Source organism: Malaya genurostris, chromosome 3 (assembly GCF_030247185.1).
Source record: "Malaya genurostris strain Urasoe2022 chromosome 3, Malgen_1.1, whole genome shotgun sequence".
Classification (NCBI taxonomy): domain Eukaryota; kingdom Metazoa; phylum Arthropoda; class Insecta; order Diptera; family Culicidae; genus Malaya; species Malaya genurostris.
The window spans coordinates 297411288-297430575 of NC_080572.1; the positions used below are offsets into that span (position 1 = coordinate 297411288).

At 37.9% G+C, this 19288-nt stretch overlaps 1 protein-coding gene across 2 annotated transcripts in view; it reads right to left on the minus strand.

The window, feature by feature from the left end:
* The window catches only part of LOC131435523 (protein melted), a 32617-nt gene extending 19818 nt beyond the window's left edge, over positions 1-12799 (minus strand). The window contains exon 1 of one of the 2 annotated variants that reach the window (XM_058603515.1): positions 12493-12799. The gene's annotated coding sequence lies outside the window, so the exon portion shown is untranslated. Of the gene's footprint in view, positions 1-12276 lie in introns of both variants that reach the window. The other variant, XM_058603514.1, reaches the window with a different exon arrangement.
* Positions 12800-19288: the final 6489 nt, after the last annotated feature.

The window sequence follows — 19288 nt, forward strand, 5'->3', positions numbered from 1 at the left end:
AATCAATGTCAATACGTGATTTGGCCAAAAAAGCAGGAACGAGTGTCGGAATGATCCAGCGTATCAAGAGGCGAATTCACCTGAAGGCCTACAAGAAGCAGAAAATCTCGAAACAAAGTGTAGAACAGAAGAAGCGAGCAGCAACAAGGGCCCGGAAATTGTATTCGCGTTTTGTGCAGTATCCGGATGCATGCGTTTTGATGGACGATGAAATTTATGCAAAGGAGGACTCAAAAACCCTTTCAGGTTCACAATACTTTACTGTCGTCGTTGGGATGTGAGCTATGCGGACAGGTCGATTCAAGCGGAGAAATTCGGTCGAAAGGTACTGGTTTGGCAAGCAATATGTTCCTGTGGTTTGAAGTCAACCATGTTTTACATTACCGGAACTATAAATGCAGAAATCTATCGATCAGAGTGTCTCCAGAAGAGATTACTGCCTTTATATAAGAAGCATAGTACACCTCTACTGTTTTGGTAGGATTTAGCGTCGGCTCACTATGCTAAAACCACTCTCAATTGGCTTGCGGAAAAGGGTATAAATTTCGTTGAAAAATATATCAATCCACATCACATAATTGCCCGCAGCTTCGACCCATCGAATTTTACTGGGCAATCGTGAAGAGGGTCTTCAAGAAGACTGAACTCAAGTTGTAGATGGAAACGCATGGTATTTAGTTCTAAGGCATGTGACATATGATTTTAGGATTAAATACCATGCGTCTCTATCGGATATGACAATTTGATGGGGACGCATGGTTTTCCGAATGATTTATTTTTTTAAAGTGTGATATTATACCCGTCCACATTTTTTAAAACTCTTAAAAGCGTAGTACAGCGTTTACACTAAGCGCACATAATAAGTGGCAATTAGATCAATGTTCAAAATTTAAAAGATATTTTTATTCAGGCCTATTTGCGTACAAGCTTAACGTGGCCGATTGAGCCGATTTTTAAAATAAATGATTTTTTTGAGTTGGATCTCATTGTCACCCTTTTTCTAGGAGAAGAGGAGCTTCCATTTTCCTCCTGCGAGGATTGTGGTTCGTGGTTCGTCTCGTCATCCATTGCGCATCGATGGTATTGTTGTCGATTTCCGTCTTCTTTTCGTTTCTAGTTGCTGTAGATGCACCTTGTTGTACATTGATTGCAGTTGCTGGTTGGTTGGAGGGTAAGTTGTTAACTGTAGCTGGTGTACTTTGTTCTATAGGGGATACTGATGGTTTCGTTGAAGGGGATGCTTCATTGTTATTGGTGGCTGTCACAGGCAAGGATGGCTTTTATTGTATCAAAGAACGTTCACTGACAACTCTATACGGACGGATATCATCGCAACAACAAAAACCCGGCATGACTCATTTAACATAGAATCGACACCAGTGCGAGAGCGAATTTCTCTCGATGACATTTCTGAGAATCAAAGGTTAGCACGCTGCTATGGGGATCCTCTCTGAAGTAACAAACGGTCGCTTATTTTCGTTTCGCGATCCGATTCTATACAGACAGTTGACAATTGCGATAGAATCATTTTTTTTATTGCCGCTTATTCTAACTATGTGCATATAACCTTTGTATAAGTTGTGTATGAAAATGTCTGTGAAGTCTCCACACAAGGGTTTTGAAATATTGCAACCTAGTATGAGAATCATAAAGTTGAATCATCGATTCGATTTTCTGCGATAATTGTCAACTTGCGATTCTCTCTTGGGAAATTCCACACAGCAACGATCATTATCAGACTGTAAATTTTGTTTAAGGGCGTGAAATACTCAGAGTATGAAGTGGAGCGAAGAAATGTAGCAAAATTCTCTCACGGTTCATGCATTGAGAGACTCGAGTTCTTGTAGCATCTTCTACCGGATTGAAAATGTTGTATACAATATAGATAGCAATATAGCAGCTTCTGTCAAATTTTCGGCGATCACCAACACTGGTCACAGGTGTCACTGGGGTTGCTTGGTGTGAAGGAAACACCGTTGTCCTTTGGTGTGGTTCCGTAGTGAACAGCTTTTTGGCAATATTAACATGTGGCTATCTGATTGTCATTGGTAACAAGTGATTTGCACGGAATTCTTGTATCTTGACCGAAAACCACATAAAAAGGTATAGTCGCCTATTCGTTTCCCTCGGGACCTCAGAAAAGACGCTTCGGCGCAATATAAAAAAGTGTTTCGCAAATAGCGTCAACTTTACGTCTGCTTAGCGGTTCAAATAGAACTGTCTAAGTTTTTGCACCAAGCAGTTCAATTTGAACTGCTTTGCACTGACAACTTGAAGACGAGACGCAAAGAATAGAGAAGCAATTGGAATTTATGTAAAGTATTTGTCTCTATAATCAATATTCAGAATGAAAGATTACACAATCACTGTGAAAACCGATCTGTGCGAGTATCATATACTATTCGAATCAGTTCGGTGAGTGGGCAAAATTTGTGTGTGTGTGTATGCACATTTTTGTGCAATCTTTTTTCTTGGAGATGGCTAAACCGATTTTCACAAACTTGGATTCAAATAAAAGGTGTTAAGGTGCCATAGAAAATTTTAGAATATCAAAGTCCGGTTTCGAAAATTAAAGGTTGACAAGTGTATATGGCTTTTATATTTCAATTTCGGATTACTTACTTTCCTCAGATGTATTGCGTGACTCATTTTCATAAACTTAGATTCTCGATGCAAAAAACCTAAAAATAATTCTAAACTGGGCTCGAAACTAGTCCAATCGTTAGTCATTGTTAGTTGACGACCTATCAAATTAATTCCAGCTATCCTGGTTCCGATTTCCGGTTAGAATTTGATAGCAGGCTTTAGGAGTATAAAACTTGTAATTGGAATCCAAGTATGTGGAGGGAAATTTTGAAACGGTGCCCGTACTGAACAAATTGGGAACAAATTTCTATTGTTGTACATGACATTCAACAAATTTTAAAACAGCACTTCTCAGCGGTGGACAAAACAAAGAACAAATGATTCTTGAATGTACTTTTTTGGGAGAACCGATCGGTAGATGGATGCTTAGTTCGTTTTCGCTTCCACGATTGATTGAAGTAACCATTTGTGAGATGTGAAAAAAACACTAGCTTCATGAACAGAATACCGAAAAGAACGTGACTAATTTTAACCGAGAATATGATTTCAATTTGGAGAAGAGCAAACACATCACGTCACTTCGCTGGTTGAGATTCGGTGGGTTGATGAAACAAAAGCAGTTTGACTCGCGGAGTGAATAAGTGACTGCTGCTTTCCATTCTGAAAGGAACGTCAAACAACAAGTCTTCGAAAAGGTGTTCCCGCAAACGTTTGTGGGTTGTTCGACGTATACGGTCGGAAAAAATTTTTCAGCAGTAGAATCTCTTCGACAATTATTTCCATTTGAATTTCTTTTACAAAAGACCGTGATTTTCAACTCGGTTAAAAAGTCGGTTTTCACAGTGATTGCATAAGCTTTCTGTATGAGAAAGGCAAAACGTAGGAAACCTGCAGAAGTCTAGTTAATTGATGCCCAAACAAACTTAGGACTGGTACCATTTGCGAGTCTAGAGTAGGTGTTTCAAAAAGTGTCACAATAATATTGGCGTTTATGAGACGCTACACAACTGGGTGGATTACAACTGTTTGTAGAAATTGCCGAAATTTGTGGTCAATTCGAAATCCAAGATGGCAACCTCTGACTAATCGATGCGCTCTGGAAATTTCTAGGCTATAAACAGTTCGGATGCTCCTTTTCTCGAAATAATGTTGTCGTTGAAACGATCTTTCAATAATTCGATTGTTTCAGTCGCAGTATGACAAGTGGCACCATCCTGTTGAAACCACATTTCGTCAACATCCATATCTGGAAGATTTGGCAACAAAAATTCCGAGTTCCATTCACTCGATAACTCGTCGTCCTTCCTCACTTTCAAAGAAATAAGAACCGATGATTCCACCAGCTCATACACCGCACCAAACAGTACATTTATCGAGATGCATAGGTAATTCTTGAACGGCGTGCGGATTATCTTTATTCAAAATACGGAAATTTTGCTGGTTGACGTATCCATTCAACCCAAAATGCGCCTCAACACTGAGGAGAATTTTACGGAAAAACAGCGGATCTATGCCCAATTGATTAAGCGACCAATTACTGAATTCACGGCGCATACGATGGTTGTGTGACTTCAATTCTTGCACCAATTGAATTTTGTATGCCATCCAACCCACGGCGTACGACGACAAATCGATAAATTATCGTTTTCTTCGACACTAGCTTGATTTAATCTATAAATTGAATACTAATTTTGAAAATAATTTTCCACGATTTGGAAGCATTGTTCTGGAGTAGGTTAATGATTTGTAGGTCATGATGATTTTCCAAACAATACTGAGTAGAGACGTCACTTTACACTGTCAAAACAATTTTCAGACAATAGAGTAATTCCCATTGAAAAAAAACAAACCTCCTAAAAAAACTCCCGTTATGTCGTCCCATTATTTTTCGGGATAATTTTGAAAGATCACAAAAATACATTACTGTTGAATATCGCTAATCACATCAGCACGGAATTCCTACAATTGATGGATCAGCTTCTAGGCTCTTTTGAACCGGGCCTCCGCGTTCAAGCGCGGTTTGTAAACACACGACGCATAAAGTATTACTACAGAACTGCAGACAGGAGATACAGAAGTACAGGGTTGTTACAAAAAATTTCAAAATAAAAACGCGCGAAATCCGCGCGAAGCCAAAAACTAAATCGCGCGAAATCCGCGCGAAGTTGGAAACTGAAACGCGCGATATTTGAGCGAAGCATTACACCACTATTTTAATGCAGGTGATACTTTGCGCAGAACTTGAAAACTCACTTAAATATAATTTGAAAATCTGCATAAATTTTTTTATATAAACACAATAAATAAGTCTGCATATAACACGACACTTTGAGAAACTCCATGAAAACGATTTCATTTTTATTCTCCAAAAAGATGGATGTTCTTAGTTAATTAATATTCTCTGATGTACGGAAAATGTTACAGTAAAAATAAAAATGCTTACAATTGCGATTTTGAAAAAAGTTCAGATTTCAGCGAAGACTTTTTTTTGCTTCAACATTTTCTTGCTCGATAAGCATTTCCTTTTTAGTAAGAAGAATTACAAGGTAGACCACATAAAGATGATCTGATTTACTCTTTTTATTTTCAGTTTCAATCATAATAGCGCCTTCTCCTGTTGTCAGAGTTTACTCTGAATGTCCAATGGAGTTAGTTTCTGTCAAACTTGTTCTCCAGCAGGCATAAAACCTCCTCATCCTTTGTATAAATAGATTAAAATCATTCAAATGATACATTTCCTTAAATATAGTGCTTCTATAGTAGCTAAATCTAATGAGACAGTAACATAAGAAAAGATTTCTTGATAACATTACGTGATAAATGAAAGCCGAAAGTATTGAAACATTTGTTAAATATGCTCCACATGCTAGCAATGGGCTTGTTATATCCAAAATAAGTTCTAACATAGGGAATTCGAAGAAAAAAATAGAATCGAAGATTACGACGTCGAATGTCAAATTGTAACAATTGCAATTGCTCGGAGCAATCGATCTGTGACTGAAGTATGTCTGCCACAAAACTAACCTTACAAACATCGCGACGGACAGATAATAATTCGAGACCAATCAGTTTGCAGCGGTCATGGTAACATGATAAGTTTAAAGGATATCTCCATGGAAGACGTCGGAGAGCGAATCGGAGAAATTAGCGTTGAATCGCTTCAATGCGTTGGATTTCGTTTTGGTAATAAGGTGACCAGATAACAGCAGCTTATTCGAGCGTTGAGCGAACTGATGCGCAATACAGAGCTTACAAGCAATCTACATCAGAGAATTTTTTAATAACGCGGAAAATAAATCCTAATATCTTAGCTCTATCTGCTCTTTAAAATTTAACTTGGCATTCCAGAAGAACACCCAGGTCCTTAACAGACGATTCGTTCGAGAACAGTTTGTGGAATATTATAGTCGAACTTGAATACAGACTTTTTGCTACTTAAAGAGATGACGGAGAATTGAGTGGCATTTAAACCCATTTTGAAATATGAAATATGAAAGTCATCGGCGAGCGATGGCTTCATACACTGGATCGAAAAATTAGATCGTTGATATACAATAAAATTATAAACGGTCCAAGGTGACTTCCTTGAGGAACTCCAGATGTAACAGCAAATGGTGAGGCGGTACAGTCTCCTATTTTCACTATCATTTCATAACCAATTAGATATGATCGAAGGCAATTTAAAAATGGTCCGTTTAATCCCAGTCTACTTAATTTGAAGATCGTGATGATTAATTTTGTCGAACGCAGCAGTAAAATCGGTGTATATAACAGTTCGGCTGAAAAGTTCGTATCGTTTAATAGCCTCTGAGCACCCCGCCACAGTCGTGCCAATGCAGCCAGCGCTCACCAGTCGTCCCGGTCCTGTGTGCGCGAGTGGCGAAGAGGTCTTCCAACCCGCCGCTGTCGGCAAGTATACAAACAACGTGGACAATTCATGCACTGACTGCTTCCCCGTTTCTAGCTCGAATTCTTTCACTCTGGCAAGGTCATCGCATATTCAATTGTATTACCAAAACGTCGGTGGTATGAATACATGTCTGGATGACTACCTGTTGTCAAGTTCGGATGAATGTTTCGATATCATCGCCTTGACAGAGACTTGGTTGAGTGAAAGTACTTTGTCTTTGCAAGCATTTGGTGCGAACTATGATGTGTTCCGTTGCGATCGTGATTCCCGCAACAGTTCGAAGAAAAGCGGTGGAGGCGTGCTTGCGGCTATTCACCGACGTTTAAAAGCGCAACTTATAACAAACGTTTCTGGTAGCAGTGTCGAGCAGGTATGGGTTCAAATTTGCCTGAACACATGTTCCTTTTTTCTTTGTGTGGTTTATTTTCCACCGGATCGTACACGTGATTTGTCACTGATTGACTCGCACATTCAGACGCTAGAAAAAGTAGTTTCAGTTCACATGAAACCGGCAGATGATATTCTAATTGTTGGTGATTTCAACTTCCCCGGCCTGAAATGGTACCCTGCTTCCAACGGCTTTATGTTCGCTGACCCAATGAATTCTTCTTTTCACACCGGTATCGTCCATCTGCTTGACCGTTACAGTCTTAACCTATTGCGTCAAGTGAATCACGTCGAAAATGAGCACAACCGAATTCTCGATCTTTGCTTTTCAAGTAAATCCGATTTTGCACCCAGAATTTCCGAAGCAGCAATTCCTATAGTGAAATCCGTTAGATATCATCCTCCCCTGCACATTGTACTTGAATCAAATCAAACGTTGGATAACTGTAAAGTTCCTCAAACCGTCAGATACAATTTTAAAAGAGCCGACTACAACAGTATTGTTGCATTTCTTTCAAACGTGGACTGGACTGAAATTCTTGACAATGATGATATAAATTTTGCAGCGCAAACCTTTTCCAACGTTCTGATTTATGCAATTGACCAATATGTGCCAAAGCAAATCAGCCAGCTTTCCAAACAAGCACCGTGGCAATCCGCTGAGTTACGAAAATTAAAAAGTTTGAAAAGAACAGCTCTAAGGAAATATTCCAAGAAAGGTGGTTTTTTGCTTAGGCAAAACTATTTGGAAATAAATAAAGTTTATAAAAAAACAGCCAAACGATGTTATGCCAACTATTTGCGAAGTGTGCAGAGGAAATTAAAATCTAACCCTAAGTCGTTCTGGAAGCACGTTAATGAGCAAAGGAAAGAGCCAGATCTTCCTTCGTCTATGTACTACAACGATCAACCGACTTCTAGCTTGCAAGAAATCTGCGACATGTTTATGAAGAAATTCTCTGGGGTTTTTTCTAGAGATTTTTTATCAACGGATCAAATCTCCCAGGCAGCACGGAACGTTCCTGTTTTGAGTCAATCGTTGAATTTCATCAATGTTGATATTAGCTCTGTCCAAAAGGCTATCGTTAAAATGAAGTCTTCATATTCTCCTGGACCCGATGGCATCCCCGCTGTCGTCTTGAAGAAATGTTCCAGCGGTATTGCAACACCCTTATGTCAACTGTTTCAACAGTCACTCACGACTGGAGTATTTCCTGTTGTTTGGAAATCTTCTTATATGTTCCCAGTGCACAAAAAAGGAGACAGGAAGAATATCGACAACTATCGCGGCATTACCTTACTTAGTGCAATTCCTAAGCTGTTCGAACTGGTTGTTCTGGAACCCATTTTCAATCACTGCAAGCAGTATATCGTAGAAACTCAGCACGGATTCATGCCGAAACGCTCAACTGCTACTAATCTATTAAGCTTTACGACGTTTATAACAGATGCTATGTCAAACGGTTTTCAAACAGATGTTTTATATACGGACCTCTCCGCTGCTTTTGACAAAATAAATCACGCTATTACTATCGCCAAACTGGACCGACTTGGTTTCGGTTCCTGTATTCTTCAGTGGACTGAATCGTACCTCTGCAATCGACGGTTGGCGGTTAAGATCGGTGATAATCTATCTAATGATTTTTTTGCTTTTTCTGGCATTCCACAAGGCAGTCATCTCGGACCACTGATTTTCCTCCTGTACTTCAATGACGTGAACTTTTTACTGAGTGTCCCACGATTATCATTTGCCGACGACCTTGAGTTATTCAAAATTATTAAGACAACTGAGGATGCCATTTCTCTCCAGAGTCAACTAGAAATTTTTTCGGAGTGGTGCGAGATTAATCGAATGACATTAAATATCAGTAAATGCTCGATCATCACGTTCACACGGAAAAGAACACCTATACGTTTCGACTATTGTCTCCGAGGATCTACGATAGATAGAGTCACATGTGCCAAGGATCTTGGGGTTTTTCTTGACGAACAACTGAACTACAAGCAACATATCTCGTACATTGTTGCAAAAGCTTCACGTTGCCTGGGATTTGTAATGAGAACTGCTAAGCACTTCACAGATATCTACTGTTTGAAGTCTCTCTACTGCTCGCTTGTACGTTCAACGCTCGAATACTGTTCGGCGGTATGGAACCCGCTTTACCATAATGGGAATATCAGAATCGAATCAATACAGCGCAGATTTGTTCGTTTCGCTCTTCGCCAGTTACCATGGAATAATCCTCATCAGTTGCCGAGTTATGAAAGCCGCGGACTGCTTATCGGACTCGATACACTGAAGGTGCGACGTGATCTGTCCCGTGCATTGCTAATCGCCGATGTTTTGTTGAACAATGTCGATTGTTCAGCACTTCTTTGTCAAATAAACATAAATGTTCGCGCACGAGCTCTTCGCAACAACAACCTCCTCAGAATGCCTTTACGCCGCACTAATTATGGAATCAATGGCGCCATCATTGGATTGCATCGTTCTTTCAATGCTGTTTCGACGGGTTTCGATTTCCATGTCCCGCGCAGTCGAATTAAAACTAGTTTTTTAAATATACTTAGAAATAATCATTAGGACCATATTTTGTCTGTTGATTATGTATATTAGTAAATAAATTAGTAAATTAGTAAATAGAAACACACATTTTTTTGCCAAAATTCGTTTTTATTATTCAACATAATTGCCATCAGAGGCGATACAGCGATTATAGCGATCTTCCAACTTTTCGATACCATTTTTGTAGTACGATTTGTCCTTTGCCTCAAAATAGGCCTCAGTTTCAGCGATTACCTCTTCATTGCTTCTAAATTTTTTAACAGCGAGCATTCTCTTGAGGTCTGAGAACAGGAAAAAATCACTGGGGGCCAAATCTGGATAATACGGTGGATGAGGGAGCAATTCGAAGCCCAATTCGTTCAATTTCAGCATGGTTTTCATCGACTTGTGACACGGTACATTGTCTTGATGAAACAAAACTTTTTTCTTCTTCAAATGAGGCCGTTTTTTTTCGAAATTTCGTCCTTCAAACGCTCTAATAACGCTATATAATAGTCACTGTTGATGGTTTTTCCCTTTTCTAGGTAGTCGATGAAAATTATACCATGCGAATCCCAAAATACAGACGCCATAACCTTACCGGCCGATTGTTGAGTCTTTCCACGCTTTGGGTTCGGTTCATCAAGTGCAGTACACTCAGCTGACTGTCGATTGGACTCCGGAGTGAAGTGATGGAGCCATGTTTCGTCCATTGTTATATATTGACGAAAAAAATCGGTTTTATTTCGATATAACAGCTCCAAACACTGCTCAGAATCATCAATTCGTTGTTGTTTTTGATCGATTGTGAGCTCACGCGGCACCCATTTTGCACAAAGCTTTCTCATATCCAAATATTCGTGAATAATATGTCCAACACGTTCCTTTGATATCTTTAGGGTGTCAGCTATCTCTTTACTTTACGGTCATTGAAAATCATTTTGTGGATTTTTTTCACGTTTTCATCGGTAACAGCCTCTTTTGGACGTCCACTGCGTTCATCGTCTTCGGTGCTCATATGACCAGTACGAAATTTCGCAAACCACTTACGAATTGTTGCTTCGTCCGGTGCAGAGTCTGGATAACACTCATCAAGCCTTTTTTTGGTATCGGCGGCACTTTTTTTCATCAAAAGGTAGTGTTTCATCAACACACGAAATTCCTTTTTTTCCATTTTTTTCACAATAACAAAAGTAGCTTCACTCAAAATGCAATATCTCACAAACTAATAATCAGACAGCTGTCAAATTTATACACGTATCTTTTGAAGGTTGGTACTAACTGAAAATGGTATGGATTTAATTCTAGTGGCGCCCTCTCATAGAAACGATACGAACTTTTCAGCCGATCTGTTAGAATCTACTTGTAAACGTGCTTGTAAAGAACGTATGATTATGGAAGTGTAGGTTATTAAATTTGGGGAAGTTGAAGGCTTTGGCATGAATCCATGCTGAGTCTAAGAGATGTAGTCAGAGCAACTATGTGTTATAAAATCCAGAACTATAATTTCAAACAGCTTCGATACAGCGCACAAAGCAGCTATTACACGGTAGTTGGATACTATACCCTTGTTCACATAGGATTTCTTCCATATTTCAGGAAAAATTCCAGAACGCATAGAACAATTGAAAATGTTGGATAGAGGAACTAACAAACAATTAGAACAGTTTCCTATCACCACGGATGGAATCTCAGAACTTCTTCGTTTCGTTTCTTGTCCAACTTCGCTTCGTAAGCCTGTCATGCAAATTTTGCTTTAAGAATGCGATCCTACACAAAATTGGTAACCATATTATTGAAGAATAGCATTCCATTTATTACGTTATTTGCATTATTGAATGTGTTTTCACTGAGACGATATCTTCCATCAGACATCAATATCTTTGAGTGCGAAAATATTCTTTCTATTTCTGCATTGGAATAGGGAAACGCAATCACATATATCGAAACGTTTTTGTAATTCCTGTTGAAATAGAAATTTGTACCACTCGAAATCGAAGAGCATAAAATCCAAATTTTGTCCACTAAAGAAAACATTTACTAGAACCGCCTTCTAGTAGATTTTGGCTTTATCAAGGTGAAAATTCACCAATTTGTCCAGCTCGACCAATTGCTGAAACGATCGCCCATCTTCAACTTTTTAGGGTTTCATGAAACTCACAAGCTTAAAAAATTTGCAAAGAACTTTTATTATTCGAACAAATATTTCACAAATGTGGATTTTTAAGTTTTTTAAATTCGCGCGAAATCCGCGCCATAGCATCAAAACCTTAGCAGAAACCGCGCCAAATCCGCGAAAATCGCGAAATTCGCGAAAAACGCGAAATCCGCGCGACCGTAACAACCCTGGAAGTAGAAACTGTGGAAATTTGTTGGGAAACTAGCAGGACCGGTTTTTAACGGTTGCGCCTTTGATATTTACGTGGCTCGTCGTGAGCAGCCTACTAGCCGCGATTTAGAATGTAGGTTGGAGCAGCGATAGTTGAAGTTGCCTCACCGCTTACTTCCCAATTTGAATACTGATGACATCGGAACCACTGATTTCGATGTACATTTTTGTTGGTACCGTTACAACTTCATCACATATGATTCATGCTTAAATTATACCAATCTCACTTTTTGTTTAACAATCATCAAAAACATTTCACATTGATCAATCAATTGAAATTCCAGAACTTATAGGTTTAAAACGAACCAAAACTTCTCGCGGAATAGCGTTTTAGAGACATCCCCCGGTCGCGAATGGTCTGACTGAGCTAAGCCAAAATGAAAACAGCAAAACATTCGCTGGCACACCTACACAAACAGGCATAATAAACCGATTCTGCGGAAAGCAACTTGCGCTTACTTCATGCATTGGCCACGGGCATGCATATCCAGGCACGGCCAGTATGTTGCCAGTTGCTCCCACGACGAAAAGCTTCTCGATATGACAACAGTGCGCCTCCTAGACCATTCTCACAGCAGCAGCAGTGCAGTGCCGTGCGATGTGTATAGAAAGTTGACAGGTGAGTATCAGATCGCACGCACACACCAAAACAACCTCTGGCTTTGCTCTACACACCTCAACTTCGTATGAAAGAAAAAAAATACACTTCTTTTTCTTCGCTCTTTAACGGGACCTTCTCTATCCGATTTGCATCTTCAAACTTGGATGATTCGCCCTGAAAGGGATTCACTTTGGCACCGATTCATTGCCATTCCCGGTCGAACTAGGCCAGATTGCGAATTAGGAACAATATTTTGGCACCTTTTTGCACGCACTTTTACATGAGGATGAGCGATCCGACCGACCGACCGACCAACACGACGACGACGAACAACGCGACGGACTCGACAGTGACTACTCCGGAGCTGTCACTGGGGCGAGATTTGCAGCACGAATGAAGCGATGTTGCGCCGCTGTCTGGTGTGAAAGCCACACGCCGTTTCGAATGGATTCGCACACACCTGTGCGATCCGTCCCGGTGTTGCTCAGATCTCTCTCTCATCGCATTGCTTGTTGCATGAATGCTTTCCGAACTGGTCCCGTGAGAGCGTAAGCTCACGTCCGGTGCACGTGTTTGGGCTAATTCATTCATTATTTTGTTTTCCGACCTGAAAGCTCACTCATTCATAATCAGCGATGGCATTTATTAGGTGTATACATTTGGGCGTTTCCAGTCATTTGGTCTTACAAAACTTACACGCATCAGAAACCTACCTGTTTTTGAGTACGGCCATTATTGCGTACTCCCGTAAAGTGGTTTATATGGTGCAATTTTGTATGGTATTTTCTCACAAAATCATCAGTAATAGAAATGATCTCTTGCAAGCGCGTAGTTTTAGGGGTTCAAAACCCTCCCGTAACTTAAAAAAATAATTTTATGAAAACTCTTCTCTCTAAATATGACTAAACTCGATTTGTTGCCCCAAAAAGACACATTTCAAACTGTTTTTTCAAAATTGATCGAGACTGTCTTTTGCAAAGGGCTAAAGATTTTTAACTAATTATTTTCAAAGAGCTATTGTTGCGAATGATGAGTCCTACAAAAAAGTGTTATACTAGTGATTTTCACAAAATCAGTCAATAAAATCTTTATCGAGTTCCACACAAAAATGAATTGATTTTGAAATTTAAAATCGATTTGGATACACAAAAACATTTTTGATTTTGATAGAATTTTTTCCCAAGATAGGTAACTAAGTTCTCAAACGATCATATATTGCAAGATGGGCACATTTATGGAAAAAAGTTTTTCAAAAAAAACTATTTCTTGTCCAAACTGATTTTTTTTTATCCAGTGTCTTTTTTTTAAACTAAATAAACTGAAAGTCACAATCATTCAATATTTCAAGGAAGAAAAGTGTGTGTGTGTGTGTGTGTGTCAAATAATGTCACTCAATTTTCTAAGATAAAGCTGAATCGATTTTCACAAACTTAGATTCAAATGAAAGGTCTTATGGCCTCATACAATTTTCTTGAATTTCATATGGATCCGACTTCTGGTCCCGGATTTACAAGGAAATGTGTTCAAACTTATTAAAAAATGCGCACTCAATTTTCTCGGTAATTTCTTAACCGATTTTCACAAATTAGGAAGCGAATAAAAGATCTTAAAATTCCTAAAAAAGTCCCCGAAAAGTTCATCCAGATCCGACTTCCGGTTCCGATATTACAGTAAAAATTTTCAATTTCATGAGTATTTTTCACAAGCGATAGAGAAACGAGGTGCACAAGTTGGTTGATCTTGTTAGTTAGTGAATACATAAAACTAATTTGGGAATACTAGTCCTCGGTTTCCGCTTCCGAAAGCACCGATAATCGTGAAGGAAATCTCCAAAAACGGAACGCACTTAGATTTCTCACCAACGGTTAAGTCGATTTTCACGAATCATGATTCAAATTTAAGCTCTCATTGTCTTTAAATATATTGTGCAATTTCATCAAGATCCTACTTCCGGTTCCGAAATTATAGGGCGATCAGTATCAAAACATTTAAATCGACATTCAAAATGACGATGCAAAACTAGTACGCGACGGTACGTGCGACTTTGCTCCGTTCGCAGCATGCTTTGCTCAATTTCGTAGAGCGTGCAGGGTTGCCACATAAAAATTTAAATTTTTCAGTTGTCAAAAAGTTCAAAACGAGACTCACTCTAGTTTTCTCAAAGATGATTCGATCGATTTCCACAAATAGGCTCAAATAAAAGTACTTATAGTCTCATGGGTTGCTGTTTAATTTAATTCGAATCCGACTTCCGGTTCTAGAACTATAGGGTAAAGTGTGTTTAATCATTCAGTGCGACGATGCAAAATATAGAAAAAATCTTATTAACTTGACATAACTGTTTACAAATTGAAAAAGTTATGTTAGTTTATAGACAAAGAAAGTTACTTATTTTATTCAAAATTTAAAAAAAAGAATCTTCTAGTGATATTTTTGAAAATATAAGTAATATGAGAAAGACATCATTACACCACTAGGTGGATTAAAAAAGGTTTTTTCTTTCAAATCGTCCATCTTACAATATATAAAAGGTTGGCAGGAAACATAATTATGGATATCGGGAAAAATTTTCATTCAAATAGAGAATGGCGTTTTCTTGTAATTTGTAATTTGTAATTTTTTGAAGGATTTGTGATTTTTACTTCTATTATTTGCAAACAATAGTCTAGTCCTCTTCAAAAGACAGTCTAGATCAATTTAAAAAAAAATAAAATGAGCAAAGTGGTCTATTCGAATCCTACACTAAGAAAAAAAAACGGTTTTCAAAATTTAAAGTCAATTTACAAAAAATAAACGAATTCAACGAAACTTTGTCCCAAGGTAACAGGTTATTATGTTCCCGTCCAACCGTCCATCTATTGTAAGGCGGGTAGTTTTAGGAACAAAAAGTGTTTTTAGCTAAAACTTTATCTGGTTCATTACTGATGAATTATCTGTAAAATATGCTCACGATTCATTGAACTCTTGGTGGTTGAAAGTGACTTTTAGTTTAGTTTAGTTTTGGATAAAAAGACACTGTAAATTTTTCATATTAAAATAAAACATGTTTGAAAAATTTGACTGATTTTGTGAAAATCAAAAATTAGTATAAAGACTGTCCCAGAAAGTATGGACGCAACCAAAATCCGCTGCCATTTCGCAATGGTTCAGAATCTGTCAATTTTTATGGCTGTGTCCTGTTGCTTACACTCTTCTCCAACCACTTGTGCAGTTGTTTATTCGTTTTCATTAGTTTGTTTCGAAATGAGTGGACATTCAGCAGAACAACGTCGCAAAATTGTGTCACTGAGAAAAAATGGAGGGAGACAAAATGGAGGGAGTAAGTGAAAAAGCCGTGCGAAATGCAATCAGGAAGTTCGATGAGGATAACACCTTTGAGGATAAAAAAAGGTCCCGCTAACCCTTGTTGGATAAACGTATACTGAAGGCGTTCGAGCAAAAGAGTTTCAGGTTTCAGTTCGGGATGTGGCCAAAAAAGTGGGCACTTCGAAGTCAAATGTGCTTTGTGCTAAAGAACGTTTGAATCTTCGAACCTATAAGAAACAGAAACAACCAAAACGTAGTCCGAAACAAGAAGCATCGATCAGGCCGAGGGTTCGAAAGCTGTACAATACGATTCTTGCTGGAAATTTGAACGGCATAATCATGGACGACGAAACCTACGTGAAACTCGATTACAAATCCTTGCCGGGCCTGAGCTCAAAAATATATTTATTCATTTCAACTGCTATTGACAGTTGATTTTAGATTTGTTTAATTTGAACTTATATTGACACTTGATTTTGGCAATAATCACTCTTCGGTTTAGCAATTTTTCTGCTGATTTTAGCTAAATTCAACTATCGATCTTAACCAGCACTTTTGAGAATTTCATTTAATTTTGCTTAATTTTAACTAAAATGCTTGAATACTTCGTTTCTTGCACACAAAGGGTCTCTCGGTTATGGATTATTCCCTTCGAAACAACTATTTTCTAATTCATTAGCAACAATAATTACGCGGAGCAGTACTCAAAGTCCGTGTAGTGCTGTTTCGTTTTTTTTTTGTATCTTTGAATCGACGATACAATATCGTTATCTGTCAGAAAGAATAAGAGATTATCAAATTTTGTGCAAAACCACCAGCAGTTTAAGGCATTAGTAGTGATTGGCTTTACAGAAAGGCAAATTTAGATGGGAGAACCCACAAGCAAAGTCATTTATGCGCATTCCTCGGGAGGTAAGAATCTTCTCAGTGCATAAAAGCAGTTCAAATTGAGCTGCCATGTCCGCCTAGTAGTTCAATTTAAACCACTAAGCAGACGCAAAGTTTGTACTATTTATGCAACACTTGAATAATATTGCACAGGCGAAGAAATCGAAACAAAATATGTGATTTTTTCACACACCAACGTACCCCTAAATGTTGGAAATAAGTAGTTTTTTATTAACATGGAGTAACAGCTTGCTAATTTCTACTCATTCTTCGGGTAGTATGGTAACGGCTCCCTATTTCATCTGAGCTCATATTTCCATCTTATCCCTTCAACTCATTACTTTGAACATGAATAATATTTTACAACCTACCTGAACCAAACTGTGAAATGTTTTAAAATTATTATAAAAGCTATTGTCACACTTTCCCATCGAAAGAAATGGTTTTAAATTCTTCGGTGATCGTTTTTTTCATTGAAAATAAACTCACGTTTCAATTTAAGACACATTTTCGTCTCAAGATTACAGTTCGTCATGTTTCTGATTATATACTAATCGATTCGTCTCAAAACATGATCACTATTTCTCACAATTACACTACTATTGAATGCTGGATGACTTCATAATTAGTAATGTTTACTTGCCACTTGTTTAGTTAACGATTAAAATAACCCGACAAGCAGAAAAGTCTTCAAAAATATGAGATGAAAGTTTTTCACTTAGTTCACTTTTTTTTCATAAATACGTTTATTTCTTAAGGCAGTTTACATAAGTTTTTCTTCGCCGTAGCATCACTTTTACATAAAATTCTTATCCTAATTTAATTCTAACATAGTCACAACGATTTGAATTTATTAAAACATATTCCTCTTATTACTTAAATATCATCTTATGTAACTCGTCATTAATTATGAAATCTACTTGGAAATATTATTTGAACCAAACGATTAACTTCTATAAATTATAAAATAAGCTGTTATTTTCAGAAATTTTGTTGATAATTTCATAAACTGTTTTGAGTTTGTTTGTATCATTACATAATTTCTATTCTAATTTAAGCTATTGGTTGAACTCATAGACGCTGCTGGAATCAGAACTAAGTCTTAAAAGGGGCCTTTACTAAATTGAAACTCCAATTTTCTTTATGAAATGATAAATAAGTTCTATGTATAGAAGGTCACGACAAGCAAGAATGTCTCGAACTGGGACATTGGATAGTCTACCGTGGGTACGCAAAGAATTTATTAGTTGAGATCTGACATCACGATACTCCACGCATGTCCAAACGACATGATCAATATCCCGATAACCTTCGCCACAAGCACAATGATTAGTCTCGGAGAGCCCAATTCGAAGGAGATGTGCATCTAACGTGTAGTGATTGGACATGAGTCTGGACATGACACGAATGAAATCCCTACTCACATCCAGTCCCCTGAACCATGCCTTTGTCGATATTTTCGGAATAATTGAGTGCATCCACCGTCCCAGATCATCTCTATCCCAAGAAGTTGCCAGCTGGCAAGTATTCTTTGGCGAGTTGCGCTATAGAATTCGTTGAAAGCAATTGGTCTCTCATAAATTTCACCCTCAATAGCACCACGTTTGGCTAAAATATCGGCTCTTTCATTGCCAGGAATGGAGCAATGAGCCGGGACCCAGACTATAGTGGTTAGATAATTATTGTTCAATATGTCGTTCAGGCACTGTTTTATTGTGCCCAGGAAAAACGGTTCAGTCTTGCCAGTCATGTTTGAGCGAATGGCTTCAATTGCACTCAGACTATCTGTGAAGAGGAAATAATGGTTTGGAGATAATGTGACGATTACATTCAAGCTATAATGAGCTGCTGCTAACTCTGCTTTATAACCAGATGCAGGTTCTTGAAGCTTGAATGAAACCGAAACATTATTGTTGAACATACCAAACCCTGTCGCAACTTCAATTCGCGATCCGTCCGTGTAAAACATTTTCTCAGAGTCAATATGCCTGAAACTTAGTTCACTTGATTGCGCTTTGTTTTCATCTCATTTGGTTTCGCAAAGTTGCCAAGTTATCTCATAATGTTACAAAACAAAAATTGTTTTTCTTTTTCAAATTATCATCAAAAAGTATGTTTTTGGTATCCGTGACTTTAGTTTAATTATATTATTGATATTAATATTTCATTAAAACTGTTTCGGCTTTGAATACTACCAGAAAGAGCGTGTTAAATACTGTTGAAATAACCATTGCGGCAAATCTAGTAGCACTGGTTTCATTCCGCTATACGTCAACATAACGCTGTGAAGTGTGTGTGTATCATCGGCTGTGCACAGAGATGCCAGATATTTTCATAGAAAATTTGTATTACTTTGCATGGAAAGTCTATATTTGCTCTATCTGTTTTCACTAATAAAATGGTGTTAATCATAATCAATTATCTGCATGAAAGATTTCCACTTTAACATGCGATTTGTCCGTTGATTATTAAACTTTTAAAGAATCACTGCAATCAAATACTAATAGATACTCAGAGAGAAAAGTCTAATTTTTTATTTCTCACTTTTTATGAACCTGTACAAATCTGCATTAAATTTAGGAAATCTATATAAAATCTGTACATTGATTTAAATCAGGTAACGGAAACGACCGAAAAATTTTTAAACGTTGAAATGATTTCAAACTGGTTCTAAAA